General features: G+C 36.5%; 1 pseudogene; it reads left to right on the top strand.

Annotated features, from left to right (window-relative positions):
- Nucleotides 1–1,440: 1,440 nt before the first annotated feature.
- The window catches only part of LOC103085490 (BTB/POZ domain-containing protein KCTD5-like), a 24,100-nt pseudogene continuing 731 nt past the window's right edge, over nucleotides 1,441–24,809 (top strand).

Raw genomic sequence — 24,809 nt, 5'->3', positions numbered from 1 at the left:
TCAAAACTACAGTGAGCTATCACCTCACACCGGTCAGAATGGCCATCAACAAAATCTACAATAAATGCTGGCTGAAGAGGGTGTGGAGAAAAGGGAACCCTCTTACACTGTTGGTGGAAGTGTAAATTGATACAGCCACTATGGAGAACAGTATGGAGGTTCCTTAAAAAACTAAAAATAGGGGCTTCCCTGGTGGTGCAGTGGTTGAGAGTCCGCCTGCCGATGCAGCGGGCACGGGTTCGTGTCCTGGTCTGGGAAGATCCCACATAAAAAAAAAAAAAAACTAAAAATAGAACTACCATATGACCTAGCAATCCCACTCCTGGGCATATATCCAGAGAAAACCATAATTCTAAAAGAGTCATGTACCACAATGTTCATTGCAGCACTATTTACAATAGCCAGGACATGGAAGCAACCTACATGCCCATCGACAGATGAATGGATAAAGAAGACATGGCACATATATACAATGAAATATTACTCAGCCATAAAAAGAAATGAAACTGAGTTATTTGTAGTGAGGTGGATGGACCCAGAGTCTGTCATACAGAGTGAAGTAAGTCAGAAAGAGAAAAACAAATACCGTATGCTAACACATATATATGGAATCTAAAAGTAAAAAAAAATGTTCTGAAGAACCTATGGGCAGGACAGTAATAAAGACCCAGACATAGAGAATGGACTTGAAGACACAGGGAAGGGGAAGGGGAAGCTGGGACAAAGTGAGAGATTGGCATTGACATATATACCTGACCAAATTAAAATAGATAGCTAGTGGGAAGCAACCCCATAGCACAGGGAGATCAGCTCGGTGCTTTGTGACCACCTAGAGGGGTGGGATAGGGAGGGTGGGAGGGAGACTCAAGAAGGAGGGGATATGGGGGACATATGTATATGTATAGCTGATTCACTTTGTTATACAGCAACAACTAATACAACAAAGTAAAGCAATTATACTCCAGTAAAGATGTTAAAAACATAAATAAATAAGAATTAAAAAATGTTTTTAATTAAAAAAGAAATTAAAACTTCCAGTGATTTCTCATTGCATCCAGGATGAAATTCAAACCGCTTAGTCTGGTACTAGCCTTGTAGGCCATTCATTCATTGGTAGATTAGTTTCATTTTAAAAATAAGTAAGCACCTCCTATGTGCCAGGAACTATTCTAGATGTGCAAACAAAAACAACTACAAACTTGGTAATTCAAAGTCTAGAGCTCAAGATGAGGTTCTGGACTAGAAATAGTTTGGGGTTCATCATCATTAGGGTGAAACTATGGGTCTGGTTGAGATTGCTGATGGAAAACATGAAGCTTGAGAAGAAAAAAGGGTCGAGAATAAAACCTTTGAGATAACCAACATTTGATGTGATGTTGATCAGGATAGACAAAGAAGAGTTCATGAAGGAAAGCAGAAGGAACAAGTGGGAGAAATACAATGGGAACATATGAGGCTGACAATAAAGTCAAGGAGGAGGAAGAAAGGAAGGAGAGAGTAGTCAATGACATAGGTAAGTAGACCCTGCAATGAGAAAGCCATCAGCAATGCCCTGGCAAGGGTAGAAACCTACCTGCAACAGCTAGAAAAGAGAATGGCAGGTGAAACAATGAAAGCAAGGTTATGGGCTATATTCTTAGGTGCTTCTTGGTGAAATGAAAGAGATACATCCCTCTATGCCCACCCCTGCATCTCCACACAGCCAAGAGCAGAATTTTCTTTAAAGAAAGATTTCATTTGCCAGGAGCTTTCAACACTGCCTGCTAATTAGAATCACTTCAAGATAGCTTAAGAAATAATGACACTGTGCCAAAATTCTTATCCAGTTGATCTGAAATAGATCTGACATTAATATTGTTTTAAAGCTTCAAAAGTGATTCGAATTTGCAGCCAGGTTTAAGGACCATTGTCATAGGCAACAAGGAAGAAACGAATCACAAGCCTTCTGGCTATCTCATGAAAGAAATGGGTAGAATCCTGTTGCATGGCAGGGACTTTGAGTAATAATAACTAATATGTTTTATGTGTTTATGCTGCACTGTGCCCAGGAGTTGATGTACACCATCTTAATGTATCCTTACCATCACCCTGTGAATATGAGTATGATAATCATCCCCATTATATGGCTGTGAAAACTGAGGCTCAGGAAGGTTAGGACTTTAGCCAACATTAGCCAGCTGGTAAGAGCAGAGCCAGGTTTCACAGGAACCCAGTCTGTTGATTCCAGTTTCCTGTATGCCTAACCTGCTCAATCCCACCACAAAAGCACTGTGGCTGACAACACAGAATAACCAAATAATTCATTCTTGTGGCTATACAGACAAAATCAAAAAACCAGAAGTGAAAATTTAAGACTAACAACACAAACCAACTCTATTGTAGGTTCTACTAGAACATTCAGAAGTACTATGTTGTTAATTTCCAAAGTTATCGCTACATCATTTACTTGGCTAACTCTAGACTGCAGAAATTTAATTAGCAGGTCCAACACAATCCAGATAAACCACTAGACAGATAATTAATTTTGCTTAAACTAACACAGAACCTGAATGGCACTTCTATTCTACCTTCCTAAGTGACCCAAAACCGAATGGATGTGATGACATAAACTTAAATAATGATTTAGTAGAGCAATTACCAGAAGTTAAAAATTTTCTCCTAAATGATCTGCATGATAGAGAGTCCTAAATTTGCACGTAAGTGAAAATTTATAAATTATTCAAGACAGGTGAGTGGAAGAGTATCACCAGCCGCCCTAAATTGTAACTCATTGTAACTAAAATTCATTTCATGGCACACACACATACAAATCACATCTGTCCTCAAGGAGTAGACAGAAATATGTTAGCATGTGTGTTTATGTGTGCAGTATTCGCATGTTCCCTAACATGGAAGAGCCTAGGTCAATCACAGCATCTACAGTCGCATTGACAGCCACAGCATTTTAGGGGCTAAGTAAACAATGGATACTTTTTTAATTTGCAAGTGACAGGAAGAAGAATATTGTGGATTTTCCCCACCAGACTATAACAATATTAAAGTAAATCAAATTTTGCACCTCATTTATTTAACAATGTCATTTTTCAGTTGCTATAGGGTTTTTTAGCCTCTCAGAACACAAGGCTGCACAAATTTCCCAGAACTTATTTTTGCAAAGAAAAAAATATTGTTACCTCTTGAACACTTAATTATAATTGGTTATGCTTCTTTTCTTTTATTAAAAGATAATTTTTGAAAGACTATTTCAAGATTATCTAAAATGCTGCCTTTGGAAAGACTGAAGCAAGGGAATGTAATCACTATGTAATGTAATCAGAATATGTAATTAACATATAATCATAAAAGAAGAAAATAGTCTCACAGAATCTGTGCCCCAAAGTAACAACAGGACTGTATTTAGAAGGCTATATATGTTTTTTAAAAATATTTTTAATGAAGATAATACGGTATTTTATAAAATATTTTCTCAATCTTTTTTTTAAATTTCAAACAGAAAATTTAAAAATTTGACCTAGAACTTAGTACCGGAAGGATGCTGCCTGTGGTTTTCAAATCAGTTCACACAACCCTCCATATTCCCCAGCTCCCACTGAGCTCCCAATCATTCTCCATCCCAAATGTTTCTCCAGTCAAATCCTCCTCCATCCACCCCATACATTTCTTCTTTCTCTTGAGTCTTTGTTTGCTACTGAGGGCCATCCTCCAAAACCAAGACTTTGTCATTTTTAATTTCTGGTCAATTTTTTTCCTAGTTAAGGATCCATAAGAACATAGAGAAATGCAATCACAGAAAATCACTGAAGATGGGGAGGTCACATAATTTTGTACCCCAAATCCATGACAAAACACAGGGCAAGAGACAAATTTGATTGAGTGATAAAGGTAATACTAAGAATCATAATAGCAAACAAAATTCAGAATCAAGTGCCTTTTATACATTCTCCTAGTTGTAGACATGAGGTGGTTTAAAATTTATTTCTTTAAAAAAATGCAACAAGGGCTTCCCTAGTGGCGCAGTGGTTGAGAGTCCGCCTGCCGATGCAGGGTACACGGGTTCGTGCCCCGGTCCGGGAGGATCCCACAGGCAGCGGAGCGGCTGGGCCCGTGAGCTATGGCCGCTGAGCCTGCGCGTGCAACAATCTTCTTGTATTTATCTCCTTGGATACATGTGTGAAGCTTCTTTAAGGCAGGTACCTAGCAGAGTTGCTAGGTGGTAGGGTGTACAAATATTCCAGACAGCTACGTACTACTCAAAGCCTTTCCAGAGTGGTTTTAACAGTTAAATGGTTGGGGGAATTCCTTTTCCTTAATCCTTGCCAACTCAATATACTCTGGCGTTTTAATTTTTGCCAATCGAATGTGTCAGAGAGGGTTCTTTGTTTCTTCAGTTTGTATTTCTCAAATTATTAATAAAGTTAAATTTCCTTTTATAGGTGTGTTGACCAATTTGATTTCCTCTTCTCATTGCTGTCCAGATTCATGTGTTTAGTTTTCTAGAGAGTTTTCTGTCTCTTTCTTATGGATTTCTAGGATTTCCTTCTATCTTTATATTAAAGGTATTAATTATATAGCATTAATATATGTTAACATTTTTTCTCAGTTTTCACACTCCTTTAACTACATATTATGTTTGTTATTGTATAAATTAAAGCTTTAATTTTGATGTGGTCAAATTTATAAATCTCCTTTTTTTGTACCTTGTTTAAGACATCCTTTTTTATTCCCAGGTGATAAATCTATCTCCTGTATTTTCTTCTAATAGTTTCAAATTTTTGGTTTTAATCTTTACGCATTTAATCCACACAGAATTCATTTGTATAGATAGAGTGAAAAAGGGAACCAATTCTATATTTTCCTTATTGAAAGCCATTTATCTCCTTATCACGTATTAAACAGTCCATCTTCTGCCCACTGAGTTGTAACGGCACCTCTCATATAAGTTCCCACATAAGATAAATCCACTACTAGACATTATATTCTGTTCCATTCAGTAATTTGTTCTTATTCCAAAACCACATCATTTTATATTGTATCATCTTTTTAATTAAGCTTTATATTATCTTGGTACTTAGAATAATTGTCCTTTCTTTGTGCCTATTACCTTTGCTTAATTTTGCTTTTAGAATTATCTTATTTTTCAATTTTTTATTTTTCCATTTTAATTTTTGAATCTCTTTCTCAAATTCCAGAAACTTAGTTATGAGATTTTAATGTAATTGCATTGAATTTAAAAATTGATTTGGTGGGGAAATGGCATCTTCATTATTGTGAGTCTTCTCATTCATGAAAATGATACATTGTTTATTACTTTAAGCTGATTTCAATGTTTACATTTCAAAGTTTTGTAATTCTTTCCATAACAATATAACATATGTTTTGCTAAATTTGTTCCTGGCTACCACATAAGTGTTATTGCCATTGTGAATAGGATTTTATCGATTGTATTTTAGAAATAGAAAATCTATTAATTGTGTATGTTCATCTTTTATATACCAACTTTCCTAAAATCTTTTAGTCACTATAATTTCTGATTCTCTTGGACCATATATGTAAATAATCATTTGCAGTCTGCCTTTTTCTTTATAATTCTATAAATTGTAGTTCTATTTCTTGTATTATCTTCTTGGTTAGGTCCTCGAGAACAAGGTTGGATGATTATAACGAGCATCTTTTTTTTATAAAGTACACTAATGGAGAACGCTTTTAAGTTTTATCATTAAGTCTGAGGTTCATTATAACCTTTTTGTTAGATGCCCTTCTTTAGTTTAAGAACTCTATCTCATATTCATAGTTTAATAAGAGCTTTCATCATAAATGAATATTGACTTTTATAGAATAATTTTTCTCCAACCGTTGAGACAGTTCTATTGATTTTGATCTGAATTTGTTAACACAGTGAATAATATTTAGAGATGTCTAATTTTTTTAAAAAACATTCTTGAATTCCTTAAATAAACAGTAGTTTGTCGTAACAATTTTTTCTCTATACACTTATAGTCAATTTGCTAATATCTTACTTAGGAATTTTACATCAAGTTTCAAAACAAAATTTGTCTATAATTTTCTTTTCTTGTACTTTATCTAGTTTGGCTATCAAGATTATACTAGCATAGAATTGTTTTTATAAGAGAGACATCTCTTGTAAAGTTTCCATAAAACTTTCTTCTAAAACTTCCCGGGCCCTTTGTCCTATCACTGCTTTGGGAAAGGACAGGGTAGGATTTTGACTATTAATTAATTTCTTTAATAATTACTTTTCTACTCAGGTCTTCTATTTCTCCTTGAGTACATTGCACTAATGTATATTTTTCTTGAGAGTCATATGTTTTATCTATTTTTTCAAAATTTTAGAGAGTTATTCATAGTATACTCTGATGCTTTAAAAAAATCTGTGTTGTTGGGTTCATTGCTTCTGTTTTGTCTTTACTATTTTGTTTCACTATCTTTCATTATTTCATGCTATTATTTAATGATCGTCTTCCTCTCTTAACTCTCTATTTTAAACATTTATTTTAAAGTCTCCTTCGCATTTTTCTATTATTTCTTTTTCTAGAACTCTTTATTTTGTTAAATATTAGAGAGGGTAATATTAGGAACCCCCATGTACTTGTCCTAGATTCAAAAATAATAAACTCTCAGCCAGTCTTTATTCATTTGTTACCCCCCATCCACTTTCTCCTACCCCTTGATTATTTTTAAACAAATCTCAGACATTATATCTTTGCATCCACACATACTTTAATATATATCTCTAAATGATAAAGACTCTTTTTTAAATGTAATCACCATAACATTGTCATACCTAAAGATTAAATATATATATATATATATATTTGATATCACCAGATCCACTCAGTGTTCAATTTTCTTTACAGTCTCATAATTTTTTATAGTTTTATTTTCAGTTGTTTATTAAGGTCCATGCACTGCAACTGGCTAATGTGTCTTAAATCTATTTTGATATATAGATTTCCTCTAACTTTCATGTTGTTGTCTGAAGAAACTGAATAGGTTGTCCTACAGAGCACCTCTTAGTCTGGAATTTGCTAAATGCCTCCAGGTATTATTTTAAATAATAGAGTATTTTATACTCTTCTATACCCACTATTCTCTGAAAATTGGTGGTTAGATCTAGAAACCTGATCATATTCAATATTTTGCTCTGCAAAAATACTTTATAATGTTATGGACCATGAAGAGATTCATAATGCCTGGTTGAATTTCTTTTTTTGATGTTATCGACTAGTGATAAAAGTTGCCTAAGTCCATTCAAGTTGCGTTTCCAAATGATAGTTCTAAAATTTTATTATTCCTTTTGCCGTCATAAGCTTGAAATCAGCCCTCCTAGAAAGAGAATTTTTCTTCATCAATTATTTGGTTACCCTAGGGACAGTTCAAACAGAAAGGATAAAAATGTAAAAATGGTTGACTCTTTCCTTTTAACAGGTTTCAAATGAGCTGATGTCCCAACAGCTTTGAAAGGTGACGAAGGACGTGCTTCCTTTTAATATCTTTATGAACTCATGCCTTTAAATGTATTTGATATGTGCTGTCTTTCTTGGTCCTCAAATTGTTCCATCTCTGGCCTGTGGGAACTTTCTCAGTTCGGCTCTGAAGTCTCATTGACATGTTACTTGGAGTCTTTGATAGTTCCCTTGTTTTCTGGCATGGCAAGGTAGTCCAGGCTCTTGTAAATTTCCTGCTCCAGAACTCAGCCACTTCTCCATGGATTTGTGGTTTCTTTTATTGGCAAATGGTGTTTAGAAACCACAACCTGAGCCAAGAGATGTTCATTGCCCCTTTGCCATTTGGTCCCCTCCCCGTTCCCACCACTGGCCTTTTTTATTAGCATAGCTAGAAAATAACCTTTTAGATAAATATATCATGATGTTATACTGATATTTCTAGTTCAAATCCATAATTATAGTTTCCATTTATCCTCATTAAGCTCACATATGTATCATTTTTCCCCACATTGAAAACCTTGGTTCTCAATGACACAAAAATAAATGTTCATTTTCTTTATCCTTCAATACACACAACAGTCTTACAGTAATATTACCAATAAAAGTATACTTTAGTTCTTTTAGTCCTTACAGTTTATACCTCAAATGTAGTTCAATTACTTTTAAAAATCAGTTGGAATAATTCCTTTTTATATAGTTATTTCTCCTTTACTCCTAATAATTTAGATGATAATTATCTAATTTACTGTCTATGGACTGTCTTGCTGTGTACCGAACCTTAAATGTACTAAAAATTTCCCTATGTAAGGTTATCTCTCAATCTTAAAGGAAACCCAATAGTTGAGTGCTGCCTTCCATGGGACATTTTCCAGTGTCTCTGCCAAGACCTTAAAAGTTTTGCTGGTTATGAACCATTTTCACGTTAATTCATGGCTCTCTGTTTATTGCCTTTTAGCACAAATTTAGGGTTCCAACTCTCAAGGCAATTGTCTCCTCCCACAGTAAGGTATGAACTCCTGTCTTCCAGGATTATAAGCAAAGATCTTCAGTGCTTATTGACAGACAGGACAGTTATGTCACAGCTTCTTTCATTGGGTAGGGAGCCTGTATCATCTCTTGGGTATGCGTGGGGCATCTTTCCTGACCTTTAAGTCCTGAGGTGAGTTTCCACACTGGAACCCACCTCTCACCACTGCTTCTCTGCATACTGTGCCCTCTTCATTTTGCTACCTGGAGTTTTCTCATAAACTTGGTTTCTTAATATTTAAAAATAATTTAGGTGGAAATTTCTGTGTACTTTAAGTAGTAGTGGAGTTCCCTGCATTTATGAACACCACAGCCTTGATCAGAAGTGTCAGAAATTAAACTTGTACAGATATGTTCACACAGTCCAGAAAATCCAGGTGAAATCTGGAAGCTTTCTTCATCCAGATATTTTGATATTTGTAAACATCTGAATAATTGAATTTTTCACCTGGACACTTGAGTTCATGCAGGTATATATCCAGTTTAATTTCTGATACTCATTTTAGACAGTTTTTAATCTACGTCCTGCAATAATTTGACCTTGAGCTTGACACTTACTCTCAGTGATTCAACGGGGACTGCCTTCTAGATCATGTGACTATAGCTGATGCACTGATGCACTACAGGCTAATAGATCCTACAGGTTTGAAAGCTTTTTCTCTGAGTGTGTACCTGGCACAGTTTAGCGGTATTATCTTTTCCAGTTCCTTATTTAGTTAATTGTTGTTCTGAAGGAGACTTCAGAGCTCCTCAAGTGTCTCATTTGCATTTGTTATTAGGTTCCTCAAACTTAGCCCCCATCTCTTCTTAAACGTTTAATTTTTCAGCAGAGAAAGAACCACATGTTTTCAGCACTTTCTTCTTTTATGTCTTAAACCTATCTTAACACGATTTTTTAAAGATATTTTAAAATTAAATTTATCCCTCGGCAATTTGATTTGTAGGGTAAGGAGAACAAAGTTTTACAAATGGAATACTTTTAAATAAATCATAATTAATTAACTATGCAAATATATCAAATAAGTGTGGATACATAGTTAGATGACTAATTACCATTGAGAAAGGTTAGAAATTGTAATACTATTTTTTAGCTTGGTTAATATAATATTATAATTGGGGTTGCTTTGATCATAGGGAATGCCACAGACAATTTTTCAAGCTTGGCTGATTTTGAAATCATATGGTTATGAGTATTAGCAGCTTAATATAAAATGTGGTGCTGTCCACAAAGTTAAAAGAAAATTATTTTTGTCATAATAAGCTATATTAATTTAATTAGTTGTGCATATGGTTACATTTTTCAGTTGAAAATGAAAGCAGAATGTTCGTTGATCCAGTTTTTTAAAAAGAGAAAAAAGAATTCTTTGATATTTTAATTCTACAGGAAAAAATTTTTGTCTCCTTAGGTTTTATTATTTCATATGTCCTAGTTTTTTTAAATGCCTGTTAATTCCTGTATCATTCAGTAAGTGTTCACAGGGGCTCGGTGATGCATTAGGGCTGCCACTCCTTGAATTAACTGAATGTGCTCTCTCCCAGCCTAATGCAATGACCTTCTACTTTGCCTTCTGGCTTCTAGGCTCACTCCCTCAGATCCATCCTCCACCCTGACACCAAGATCATCTTCTGATGCTGCAATCTGGGGCCTGTACCCTGTGTTTCACATTTTTACAGGGCTGATCACCCCTTGGTTCTCAACCAAGGGTCCATGAGCCATTCCCAATCAACAGATTCATTTCTTGGGCTCATACTGTAATATAAGCCTTGGTTTTATTTTCATTTAAATCTGTTCCCAAATTTTAAAATAAGGAGATTTTATGTAAAATTCTAGAAATCTGACTTTTCTTCAAAAATTGAAAAGATATAATAATGCTGGCCCATGTTCCTTCAGGAGCTGAGTAGCGGCTGCTCCTCTCAGATGAGGTCGGTCACAGCAGGCAACTTGGGCCCCAGCTCACTGACGTTAACCACCTGGAATCTGAATCTGTGGTCCCTGAAAGCAGGCTCAGATCCAAATCTGTTATTTTTTTCCTACAAGGCTATAGTGGATTAAATTGTTGCCCCCAAAAGATAGGTCCACCTGGAATGTCAGAATATGACTTCATTTAGAATAAGGGTCTTTGCAGATATAATAAAGGTAAGTATCTGAGATGAGATTATCTTGGATCAGGACAGGCCTTAAATATGATGATGGGCTGTCCTCATAGGAGACAGAAAAGGAGAAGACAGAGACACACAGAGAGCAGAAGGTCAAGTGAAGACGGAGGCAGAGATTGGAATTACACAGTCCCAAGCCAAGGAGAGCCAAGGGTGTTGGCAGCCACCAGCAGTGTAGGACAACAACTTTCTGTTGTTTTAAGCTTCCAGCTGGTGGTAATTTGTTACAGCAGCCCTAGGAAACTAACAAAGTCCCTCTGTGATCTGGCCCTGGTCTACCTCTCCAGTCTCTGCCCCTGTACATGCTTGCCATTCCCTCACAGCCATGTGGTTTTGTGATTCTGTTTTTGCACCTGCTGCTCCCGCTGCCTGGAAAACTCTTACATCTCTTTCTTCCTGGTTGAATTTCACTTCACTTTAAGGCTCTTATCAGAGGGCAAACTCCTTGGAGAACCCCTCTTCCTTAGCTGGGAAAATGAGCAGACTGCTGCTCCCTAGTGGTAACAATGTTCCTTGACCTACAACACCTTTTAGCACTCACCACACTAGGCTGAAGGCATGCCAGGGTAAGAAAGCTTCCAGAGGTGTTCATATTTGAACTAATCCTTGATGGCGGTGAAGGTTATGAGGCATGTGATGGTTAATTTTATGTGTCAACTTGACTAAGCTATGACTAAGCTGTGACGATGTTGTTTGGTCAAACACCAATCTACATGCTACTGTGAAGGTATTTTTTTAGATGTATTTAACATTTAAATCAGTAGACTTTGGGACTTCCCTGGTGGCACAGTGGTTAAGAATCCGCCTGCCAATGCAGGGGACACGGGTTCGAGCCCTGGTCCGGGAAGATCCCACATGCCACAGAGCAACTAAGCCCATGCACCACAACTACTGAGCCTGCACTCTAGAGCCCGGGAGCCACAACTACTGAGCCCATACGCTGCAACTACTGAGGCCTGCGTGCTCTAGGGCCTGTGCTCTGCAATAAGAGAAGCCATCACAATGAGGAGCACATGCACCACAACGAAAAGTAGCCCCACTCACTGCAACTAGAGAAAGCCCACACACAGCAACAAAGACCCAATGCAGAAAAAGAAAAAAAAAATCTATCTATTAAAAAACTATATAAATAAACCTCAAAAAAAAATCAGTAGACTGTGAGTAAAGCAGATTATCCTCCACAATACAGGTGGGCCTCATCCAATCAGTTGATTTGCTCTGTGCTTTAGAAAGGTAGCTACTTTGATTGCAATATCAAGATGGAAGCAGAATAACTACAGACAGATATCAATTATGGACTGTTGCAAAAATGCAAGTAAAATGTAATAAAAGCATGTAGTGAGGGACCTGGAATGAATGGGATGGCTGGCGTGCTGCACTGTAACTTCTTGAAGTCAGGCTTATATCTTATTCCTCTTGGCCCCCCAGGGCCCACCCGGCACTCATGGGACACAGCATGCAATAACTTGTTAAATGAGGGATAAATGGAAGAATATACAGGAGAAGAATGAAGAAAGGTTTAAAGACAGCCTTGATGCTTCTATTGGTAGATCAGAATATCCATTCTTTTCCTTTTCAGTGCCTTTTTAAAGTTCTACTTCTTGCCCATCCTCAAAATCTGTATCATCTAAAAATAATCAGGAACAGCGTGGATTTAACTTTGCACAAAACTTCTTCCGCCTCGAGCCTTACCTCTAATCTCTTCCCTTTTTCCATCCTCCAGTTTTCCTTTGTATCATTTGGAGCCATGAATGTATGAGATGTGATTGATGAGTATGAGGATATGGTGATCAGTGAGGAGATCTAGTTGAGGGAAGTGGAGTCAAGGTTGGTTAGAAAAAATATTGTGTTAGCAAACTTGTGGGAAAATGTATAGGTAGTCAAGGTCTACCTGTACAATGTGGACAGGAAGAAAATTAGGACGATGTCAAGATACCATTGGGTATTTTGCAGTCATCTGACAAAATCACCTGAACAGAGTCAGAGTGTGACCAATCAGTTTTGAGAAAACCCAGGTTGTAATTTGCACCATATTGGTCACCTTGACGACAAATCCTCTTTCTTAGGATAATAATATCATACCAAGAAAAGTGCTTGCAAATTAAGAAAGTATTCATTATAGGTGGAATATATATGGCTAGGCTAGCTCCACCTGGAGAAATAAGTGGGAAGGTATCTGAAGAGATTGTACCACTAACACAGGATGGGGTAAGAGGGAATATTGAAGTTATATTACAAAAAGGATAAAGTACAAAGAACAGATGGGTTTATTCACAACCAGCGTCAGTCAGTCAAATGATGTGCAGCCAGGATTTTGGATCCATTGGTCTCACCTCCTGGAAGTGACTTTAAACTGACAAAGGAACAGTTACAGTAGGAGACTGTAGCATTGTAGCACCTGCAGCTTCAGTTGACACAAATCAGCTGCGATGATTGAGGCCACACAGAGAGGAGAACCAGATATCAAAAGTGACAATAGAGCAAAATACTGATTTTCAACATACTTAATAGGAGCTCATTGTTCTTAATGAATATCCATCTTCTAAAAGGCACTCTAACATGGATTCTGAGTAATTTCGTTTTCCCCTCCTGGCCAAAAGTATTGCTAAAAATATGGCAATGGGAAAAGTAACTTTTATTTTTAAATTATCTACAAGTAACAAAGCACTTCTTCAGGACTATTGTCCTATTAAGCTGTACTTTTCCCAGGAAAATTTAGGTTTTAAGTATCAACTTTTAAACTTTGACATAAAATCCGCAAGAGCTATGTTGTCAGTGAGGTAGGCCAGAGCAGCACTAGATGACTGATCCCATCTTTACGTGCGCCAAAAACACAGCTTAATGGCTTTAGTCATTCTGAATAATACTTTTTCTTTATTGGTTCAAGTTAATTAGCCAGACCATTGTAAAATGCATCTAGCTGTGGACACCAGTCAAACAGAAACCTCCATGCGCATAGGGGAAGTTGTCATTGGTAGTTTGGGAAGTGCATAAGTGCATCTGTGCATCTGTCTTTAGAGTAACAGGCAGACCACAGGACCAGGGGTCAGGCACGTGCAGCTCAGCTATATTTACTAACTAGGAGATCTTAGGATGACTTCTGAGCCTCTTTGCATCGCTATATCCTCTTCATCTGTAAAAAATGCCTTATACCATCCTCATAGGTCTGCAGGATTAAGTTTCATAATATATGAAATGCCTGGCACCTGGGAGGCTCTCTGGAAATGTCCACACTCCAGGCTTCTGGAGAGTAAATACATTCTCCCTATTATCACTTCCAGGCCCCATTGTGTAGGGCCCAGGCTCCTGGAATGAGCCCTTTGATGCTTTTCGCTAATTATTTCACCTCTGTATACTGTAGACTGCAAAGATATGAAAACAGAGGTGTAGTGAGTGATACAATGGAATAGCCAGTAGACTTGAACAGCTGGACTCTCGTCCTTTTTTACTATTAACCTGCAATATTACTTTAAACTAGTCCCTTAAGCTCCCTGTCTCTGTTTTCTCCTTTGTAAAGTGAGAATGTTGATCTACATGATCCCTAGATTTCCCTCTAACATGGATTCTTGAGTATTATGATTCTAGGCAATTTTTTTATTGTATAAGTTTGGGGGGTACAGCATTATAATACGACACCTGTATACACTACAAAGTTATCACCACCACAAGTCTAGTAACCACCCATCACCACACAGCTGACTCCCATCACCCATTACCCTGCCCCCAACACACTTCCGCTCTGGTAACCACTAGTCAGTTCTCTGTATATATGAGTTAGTTTATGTTTTATTTTGTTTGCTCATTCATTTTTTTTTTTTTTTAGATTCCATGTATGAATGAAATCACAGTATTTGTCTTTATCTCTCACTTACTTGACTTAGTCAAATACCTTTAAGGTCCATCTGTGTTGTCACAAATGGCAGGATTTCATTCTTTTTTATGGCTGAGTAGTATTCCATTATATATATGTGCCACATCTTCCTTATCTATTCACCTATCAGTGAACACTTAGGTTGTTTCCACATTGTAGCTATTATAGATAATGCTGCTATGAACATAGGGGTGCATATATTTTTTCTAATTAGTGTTTTCCTGTTCTTCAGATGAATTCCCAGAAGTGGTATTACTGGGTCATATGGTAGTTCTATTCTTAATTTTTCGAGGAATCTGCATACTGTTTTCCAGTTTACAGTTCTACCAACAGTACAGGATTTCCTTTTCTCTACATCCTCTCCAACATCTGTTATTTTTTTCTTTTCAGTAACAGTCACTCCTGTCAGCATGAGGTGGTATCTCATTGTGGTTTTGATCTACTTTCCCTAATAATTAGAAATGCTGAACATCTTTTCATGTACCTATAAGCAATCTGTATGTCTTCTTTGGAAAAATGTCTATTCAGATCCTCTGCCCATTTTTTAATCTGGTTGTTTGTTTTATTGTTGTTCACTTGTATGCGTTCTTTAAATATTTGTATATTAACCCTGTATTGGATATATGATTTGTAAATATTTCTTCAATTCCATAAGTTGCCCCTTCATTTTGATATGTTGCAGAGGCTTTTAGTTTGATGTAGTTCCATTTGTTTACTTTTGCTTTTGTTTCCTTGCCTTTGGATTCAGATCCATAATAATACCTCTAAGACAGACGTCAATGAGGTTACTGCCTATGTTTTCTTCTAGGAATTTTGTGGTTTCAGGTCTTACATACAAGTTTTAAATCCATGTTAAGTTAATTTTTGTGTAAAGTGTAAGATAGGGGTCTAGTTTCATTCTTTTACATGTGTGGCTATCCAGTTTTCTCAACACCATTTATTGATGAGACTATCCTCTTTCCTTTGTATGTTCTTTGCTACTTAGTTGTAAATTAACTGTTCATATATATGGGGATTTACTTCTGGGCTCTCAATTCTGTTCCATTGATCTGTGTCTGTTTTTATGCCAGTAAAATATGGTTTTGATTACTATAGATTTGTAACATATTTTGAAATCAGGGAGCATGATATCTCCATTTGTTCTTTAGAATCTCTGCAGATTCTTTTGACTATTTGGGATCTTTCATGTCTCCATACAAATTTTAGAATTATTGGGATCTTTCATGTCTCCATACAAATTTTAGAATTATATTTCACATATTTCAATGTGAAATATACCATTGACATTTTGTTAACAACTGCATTGACTCTAGATTAGTTTGGGCATTATGGACATTTTAATATTAATTCTTCCAATCCATGAACATGGAATATCTTTCCATTTATTTGTGTCTTCTTCAGTTTTTTTCATGAGTGTCATAGTTTTCCATATACAGGTCTTTCACATCCTTGGTTAAATTTATTCCTAGGTATTTTATTCTTTTTTGATGCAATTGTAAATGGAAATATTTTCTTAATTTCTCTTTCTGATATTTCCTTATTCGTGCATAGAAATGCCACAGATTTCTGTATATTGATTTTGTATTCTGCAACATTACTGAATTTGTTTATTAGTTCTAAGTTTTTCTATGGACTCTTTAGGTTTTCTATATATAGTATCCTGCCATCTGCAAATAGTGACAGTTTTACTTCTTCCTATCTGATTTGGATGCTTTTCATTTTTTTCTCGCCTAATTGCTGTGGCTAGGACTTCCAATACTATGTCGAATAAAAGTGGTGAGAGTTGGCCTCCTTTTCTTTTTCCTGATCTTAGAGGAAAAGCTTTGAGCTTTTCACCCTTGAGTAGCTGTGGGTTTGTCATATATGACTTTTATTATGAGTCTTCTCTCTTTTTATTTAAGTCCTCTTTCTTTTTCATTGAGAAGCTTTATCAAAATGAATGTTGGATTTTGTCAAATGCTTTTTCTGCATCTATTGAGATGTTCATATAATTTTTATTCTTCATTTTGTAATATGAGTATCACACTGATTGATTTGCAGATGTTGAACCATGCTTGTAAACCTGGAATACATCCCACTTGATCATGGTGTATGATCCCTTTACTGTGTTGTTGGATCTGGTTTGCTAATATTTTGTTGAAGATTTTTGCATCTATGTTTATCAAGGATATTGGCCTGTAATTTCTTCTTTTGTGGTATCCTTGTCTGGTTTCGGTATCAGGGTAATGTTGGTTTTGTAAAATGTGTTTGGAAGGTTTCTTTCCTCTGCTATATTTTAGAAGAGTTTGATAAGGTTGGGTATTAAATCTTCTTTGATTATTTTGTAGAATTTGCCAATGGCGCTGTCTGGTCCTGGGCTTTTCTTTCTTGGGAGATCTTTGATTACTGTTTCAATCTCCTTACTAATAATTTGTCTATCCAAATTTTCTGTTTCTTCATCATACAGTCTTGGAAGATTGTATGTCTCTAGGAACTTATCCATTTCTTATTGTTGTCCAACTTTTTGGTATATAATAGTTCTTATAGTCTCTTATGATCCTTTGTATTTCTGTGTTATCTGTCATTACTTCTCTTCTTTCATCTCTGGTTTTATTTATTTGAGTCTTCTCTCTCTCTTTTTTTCTTGATTAGTCTAGCTAAAGGCTTATCAATTTCATTTATCTTTTCAAAGAACCAGCTCTTAGTTTCACTGATCTTTCTATTGTTTTTTCAGTCTCTATTTCAGTTATTTCTGCTCTGATCTATATTATTTCCTCCCTTCTCCTAATTTTGGGCTTCATTTGTTATTCCTTTTCTACTTCCTTCTGGTATAAAGTTAAACTGCTTATTTGAGATTTTTCTTGTTTCTTGAGGTAGGCTGATATCGCTATGAACTGCCTTCTTAGAACCATTTTTGCTGCATCCCATAGTTTTTGGTATGCTATATTTCTCTTTTCATTTCTCTCTAGGTATTTTTTAAATTCCTTGATTTCTTTGATTACCCATTGATTTTACAGTAGCACGTTGTTTAATCTCCATATTTTTTGTGGCATTTCCCTTTTTTGCGATTGATTTCTAGTTTCATGCCATTGTGATCAGAGAAGATGTTTGATATGATTTCAATCTTCTCGATTTATTGAGACTTGTTTTGTGACCTAACACGTTATCTATCCTGGAGAATATTCCATGTAAATTTGAGAAGAATGTACATTCTGCTCCTTTTGGATGAATGTTCTATGTATATCTATTAAGTTCATCTGCTTTAATGTGGTGTTTAAGTCCAATGTTTTCTTATTGATTTTCTGTCTGGATGATCCATTGATGTAAGTGAGGTGTTAAAGTCCCCTACTATTCTTGTATTGCTTTCAATTTTTCCCTTTAAGTCTATTAATATTTGCTTACATATCTTGGTGCTCATCTGTTGGATACATATACTTTTATAAATGTTATATCTTCTTGCTGGATTGACCCCTTTGTCATTACATAATGCCTTTCTTTGTCTTTTATTACAGTCTTTGTTTCAAAGTCTATTTTGTCTGATATGAATAGCTACTCCATGTCTCTTTTCATTACCATTTGCTTGAACTAGCTCTTTCCATCCCCTCACTTTCAGTCTGTGTGTGTCTTTTCTACTGAAGTGATTCTCTTGTAGAAAGAATATAGATAGCTTTTTTTTAAAATCCATTCAGCCATTCTGTTTTTTGATTGGAAAATTTAGTTCATTTACTTTCAAAGTAATTATTGATGTGTATGTATTTATTGCCATTTTTATAAACTTTAAAAAAAATTAAATTCCAAAGCTTCATCTTTTAATTCCCCCTCCCTCACATTTTATATTTTCGATGATACATAGGCAAGGCTGCCCCTAGACCAGCTGCAGAGCCTGGCCATGGCTGCTATGGCATGCTGGTGGACAAGGTTGGCCCCTGGAATGGCTACAGAACCTGACCACAGCTGCTGTGAGATGCCGGTAGTAGGGCTAGCCCCCAGATGAGTCTAGGCAATTTTGATTCTAAGTATGAAGCTCTGAAGACCATCTTTTAAAAACTTTTACTTGGGGGCTTCCCTGGTGGCGCAGTGGTTGAGAGTCCGCCTGCCGATGCAGGGGACACGGGTTCGTGCCCCGGTCCAGCAAGGTCCCACATGCCGCAGAGTGGCTGGGCCCGTGAGCCATGGCTGCTGAGCCTGCGCGTCCGGAGCCTGTGCTCCACAACGGGAGAGGCCACAACAGTGAGAGGCCTGCATACCGCAAAAAAAAAAAAAAAAAAAAATTTTACTTGGGACTTCTCTGGCAGTCCAATGGTTAAGACTCTTCACTTCCACTGCAGGGTGCATGGGTTCCATCCCTGGTGGGGATCTTGCATGCCGCACAGCATGGCCAAAAAAAAAGTTATTACTGAGTCTTTTGTGTGTGCATGTCCTGTGTTGTTGGATGGTGGTTGTGGTGATGACTGTGAACAGGTTTGTCCCTTTTTGCCAGTTTCTAGTTTAGTGTTTATTGAATATTCATAGAAATTTTGTTAAGCTACCAAGCAAACATACCTCTTTTCTGTGCTTACAATTATTTCTTCTACTTTCCATTTTTAAAAATTTTGTATTATTATGGTTCAGCTTCCTGAGTCCTTTGTCAACAAAATGAATCTTTAATGTTGTAATAATACAAATATTGATAGCTGAGCAGAATAATAACAAATTGCACATGAGATGACGAATGAGCAGCAAATCACTTCATCCTAGAAGAGAGATACCGTCGAGCCTGTTGAGTGACATTGGCATCCTTCAGAACAAATGTACAATGCTTTCTCCAGCTAATATTTTCTTATCTGATGGCTTTATTTAAAAAAAAAATACAAAATCTTTGTTTCATCTTTCTGTTCTTTTCTGAACTCTCATCAAACAGTCCCACAGTTTGGCTTAAAAGTAAACTCTCCAGCTTGTCTAAATGGATCATGAAAACAGAATATTTCAATAGGTGTTCATTTGCTTTTTTATTTGCTACCAGAAAATTCATGGCTGTTACAAAAAAATATTTATTTTTAGGAAGCTTGTTTTATGTTGTTTCACCCCTCCCCTGTCTATTAAATCAAATGGATGTAATCCACTGCTTGATGCCTCAGAAACTTTCCCTGCAGCACACAGGGGATTAGGAAGCATGCAATGTGAAAGAGCAGCAGGAGAGATGGTTTGGAAGTACTCTCCTCATCACAAATATGTGTCTTCAATATTTAGTTGTTGTGGCAGGAAAACAGCAACAAATACATGAACTGTAAACCATCTGGCTTGAAATATGTTCAAATATGAATGTTCATCTTGAAAAATGAAATCTATGGAATTCTGGCATCCACTTTGACTTTTGAGAGATGAACAGCTTGGATATGCAAAGAAGGGATTTCTAGACTAGCCTTCTTAAACTTTAAATTTTCCTGAACTAGAAGTTAAATAATTCACTACCTAGACAGGAGAACTTTCCTCTCACTTTTAAACTTTAAGGAAAAACGTTGCTCAAAAATCCTGCAATTGTATCTGTGTAGGGATTTGTACAGACTTGTCTTATGTTTTAGGAAGAAGAGAAATGAATGTGGTTCTGTGTTTATTATTTAACATTTATTAAGTTTCAGTGTATGCTAGGTACGATATAAAACACATAAAAACCATGATACTTCTGACTTTCACCAGATTCCTAAACCGAAAAGTTAAAACTGGCAAAACAGGAGGCTTTGAACCGTTCCACTTAGTTTGGGGGTAAGAAATGATGAGTTAGTCGCGCTGCTTGCTTTTGAACTATGATCCTGAGGCTACCCAGCATCCGTGCCCTATAAGAAGTAGCTCTCCAAATGACTCTCAGAAATATTTTAGGTGACTCAGTAAATGTAAAGATGAAACGTGCTGCAAACATATGTGAGCGATAGGGAAGATGAAGGCAAACAAAGCACAAAGCCCTCTGGGCTTAGCAGACTGGATCAGAGGTAACCACAGAAAGGACTAAAAGCAGGAGTAATTTTTGCTTTTGCTGTTTTGGGAACTTTTCAAATTGACCCTTTGAGAGACATAGAAATTCAAACTTATTTGCCTCCTTCTCTTCTTCACGTTATATAATTTTTTTTTTTTTTTTTTTTTTTTTTTTTTTTTTTTTTTTTTTTTTTTTGCGGTGCGCGGGCCTCTCACTGTTGTGGCCTCTCCCATTGCGGAGCACAGGCTCCGGACGTGCAGGCTCAGCGGCCATGGCTCACGGGCCCAGCCGCTCCGCGGCATGTGGGATCTTCCCAGACCGGGGCACGAACCCGTGTCCCCTGCATCGGCAGGCTGACTCCCAACCACTGCGCCACCAGGGAAGCCCCTATAATTTTTGACAAAACCCAGAGATCCCCATCTAGAGAGAATTCTCCCTACAGTAAATCCTTCAGCTAGATCTCTTTGTGCTGCAGTGACCCTCAGGTGGACAATCTCTACCACTCCAGGATGTGCTCACTTTTAAATGATTCCTTAGTTATTGCACATGTTCCCTGCTACATTGTAAGCTTCTAAATAGGGGACTATTCATTATTCACCAGACTCTAAGACCCTCTGTGCCTAGCATCATGTGATGCGTGCAGCGGTTTCAGTAAGTATTCATTTGAAATTATGAAACTTGGATAAATGAAAGAATTATGCCTAGGTGGGAAAAAAAGGCTTGAACTGGATAATGTTAACAAAGTTTGTGAAACAAGCCATTTTTACATGACATTAAGAGACCACAATGTTTCCTAAAACAAAAATACAATATACTTAATTCAGTAAAAGGTAGGGTATTGGTGATATATTTAATTAAATTTTATTTTTAAATCAGATATATTTCAATGCATGGCCTTTCTTTTTTCTTTTATTCTACTTTTTCTTTAAAAAGTTGAATTTATTCAACATATGATTTATCTAACAGAATTTCATAATTTTCACAACAAATGTTCTTCAAAATAACAATGTAAAGACCTGAGATATATGTGTTTGTATTTTTTAATTTCTTTTTTTCACCTCTTTTCACTTTAATACTTAGTTGTTTATAAATGCTTTTAGGAAAAGAGGAAAAAACATGTTCAATGATTAGAAGAGGAAATTTGGCAATGCTATTTTTATGCTCTGTGAACTCTGCTATATCTCCAGGAAACTTAGATTTTACTATGCAGCAGCAAAAGCTACTAGATGATCAATCTTGCCCTTGAGGATCAAAGTTTTTCTTTGTTTGGTCAACTGTTCAACTAAGAAACTAAAAAGAACTAAAAATATAATGCAGCAAATCCAGTCCAGGAATGTATTGTGGGCAGCATGGAGTTTGTGTCATACATACAAGAAATTAACCTGCCTTTGTAAACGTATTTGTTTGGTTTCCCTCCTACTTTTTCCATTATAGAAAGTTTGTTGTTGGTGATCCTTACAAGGGAAAAAACCCACATCTTTTGTGTAGTGAGCTGGAAGAACCAACGAGTATATCCATTTAATTAGAAAGACTGTATCTGCCTTAGAAACACACAATGCAGATTTCACTTCATTTGTTCTGAGAAAATTCTGAAAATGAAATTGATACAACCTTATTAGCAACAAAAAACAATTAGATGAGAGTAGATCAAATTCTGAGCATTTACATCATTTTAGTAGATTTCGTACAATTTCCTCTCCTTAGGTGCAACTCCATTCACTTGGCCCCAATTCTTGGGAAATGATTCAGATAGTTCTGATTTAAATTCTGATCTGTACAGATTTCTTCACTGAAGTAAAAACTGTGGCAGACATTTTGGGGCATGATAGGCATCCTCGAACTTCACCAGGTAAATTAAAAATAAAGAGCGCAACCACAATATCTTAGTTATCAAAACTGAGAGCTTCTGAGGAGCCCAGAGGCTGAACTGGGTTGTATGTGAGTGTGTGATATAAGGTATGATATCTTGTGTTTTATAAAATCTGATTCCAACATTGTAAACCAGCCAGTGATGTCAACAGATTATTCTTATGTGTGAATATACAGAAGATGAGAAGAAAAGGTATGTCCATAGATTGAACAAGTGTTGAGTTCTGAGTGAATTGAATATAATTTGAAAGTCACATATTTTTTAATATGAGTAAACTAAATATCATGCAAGTTCTACAAAAATAAAATCTATAAAGAAAAGTGCTGAAGTTAAATCATGATTTATACTTTCATACTACAACTATGAACCATTTTTTTACTCTATAAATGAATAATAGCTTCACTTTAACACAAAGTATCTTTACATATTCAAAATGAAGAACAAACACATCACATTTTAGAAATAAGAATGGAGCATGCAAAGATGTGTTTTTAAACCTAAACCTTTATATTTTTATTGTAGCACTAGAAAAAGTCTGAGCAATTAACAACAAAAATGTGACCACAATTATTATTCAGCAATATATGCCTCTCATTTGTAACACTGTGTGAAGAATACAGAAGGCTAGAAAAGCCCAACTCTCCCTGACACTCACTGAATCTAAAATAGACAAGATAGTATAAAATTCTGGAGCTAGTCTCTCTGAACTAATCTTTATAACCCAACTGAATAATGCCTCTAAGACATGTAAATCCTAAACACTTCAGAAATAACAAATCATCTCATCATGGAAGATTATTGGCTTAAAGAAATGAATATGAAGACTTTACACCTTTGTTATTTCTCACTGTTAAAAAAGCTACTGAGGATATTTCACTAGCTGCACGCTTACCTCAGGTTAATGCTGCCAAAATACATGTACTTTTATCTATTTCTAGAGGGGAAGGTTCCTTACAAAAATGGTATCTTTTTCTAAAGAGAAGCAAATTTGCTAATTTTTTGTGGCTACTCTAAAACTTCTCCCAAAGAAGCATTATCTCACATAAGTGTGAGTGCTTTATAACTGTGTGGGTGTATGTGCCTTGGTTAGGGGGACTGGAAGTGGAGGAGGAATGAGGTTGAATTCACGAGGCAGATATTACAATTAGCCTCTCTAAGCAAATGTATAAACCGAGGCTCAAAAGAGGTAACACAGCCAGGTCTGGGTGACAAGGAGAAAGCTCACCCATCCATCAAAATGCTTAACTTATGACACCAAAGTTCATAATGGTTAGAAATATGGGTGTTTTAAAAGGTACCTGGGATTTGTTCCAGCCAAGTATGGTAAGATGACAGACATGGAGACATCTGCCTTGAAAGAAGAGTTTCTTACCTAGAGTTCCCAAGAGGAGGGGACACACACACCACACAGGGCCACATAGGGAAGCACCAAGGTCAGTCAGGAGGCAGGAGAAAGGGGATGAGCATGAGCCAGAGCCTTTATTGAGGTTTTTGTGGGAGTGAATGGGTGAGAAAGGGAGGGCAAACTGAACAAGTTTAGGATTGGGTAGTTTGAATAATTCCAATAGGCTCTGGGATGGAAATGTGGTGCCTAGTTGTCCAGTATCTGGCCCTCAGGTGACTTAGGGAAAAAAGAACATTAGATTGGTGTGTGAGAGTTTGATCCAGGAGAGGTTTGGGGAATGGGCTCTAGATTGATTGGTTTGCATATCAAAGGCTGTTCTCTGCAGGTTGCTTTCTATCACTAGGAATTAGCCAACCCTGGAAGGTACAGTTCCTCCCCTGAGTCTGCAAGTCTCCAACATGTCAAAGACATCTTCCTATATAGAAAATTAAAAAGAAAATGGTTAATAAAATAGGATAACATATATTCATTTCTCTATAACCTATCGGCATTATGTAGAAATAGATGGCATACTTAATATGCCATATACATATAACAGCATACAGTTAGTGCTCTGTACCTGCAGGCTCCACATCCATGGATTCAACAACCACGCATTGAAAAGACAATTTTTTCCATTTCAGAAAGTTCCAAACTTGAAGTTGATGCACTCTGGCATCTATTTACTAGCATTTTCATTGTATTAGGTATTATAAGTACTCCAGAGATGATTTAAAGTATACAGGGTGATGAGTATAGGTTATATGCAAATACTACACCATTTTATATAAGGGACTTGAGCATCCGCAGATTTTGGTATGCGAGGGGGTCTTCGAACCAATCCCCTGCATTTACTGAGGGAGGACTGTGAATATTCACAATTAATTATTAACTAAATTAAATTAATTCCTATGACATAAATGTGGCCGATTACAAGAATGCAATTTATACTGTATGTTAAGTGTGTTTGATGCACAAATCCATTTATTAGTACTTCATAAAAGGAGATGTTTAGGGAACTGTGCTGGGGTTTGCCGCCATCTTGGCGGAGAATCGCTGCGAGGTCCTGGGGTTGGGGGTTGGCCTCGGGGCGGGGGTGGGGGGGG

This window comes from Lipotes vexillifer, unplaced genomic scaffold (genome assembly GCF_000442215.2).
Source record: "Lipotes vexillifer unplaced genomic scaffold, Lipotes_vexillifer_v1.1 scaffold935, whole genome shotgun sequence".
NCBI classification, from domain to species: Eukaryota; Metazoa; Chordata; class Mammalia; order Artiodactyla; family Lipotidae; genus Lipotes; species Lipotes vexillifer.
This window is presented reverse-complemented; position numbering and strand designations above follow the sequence as displayed.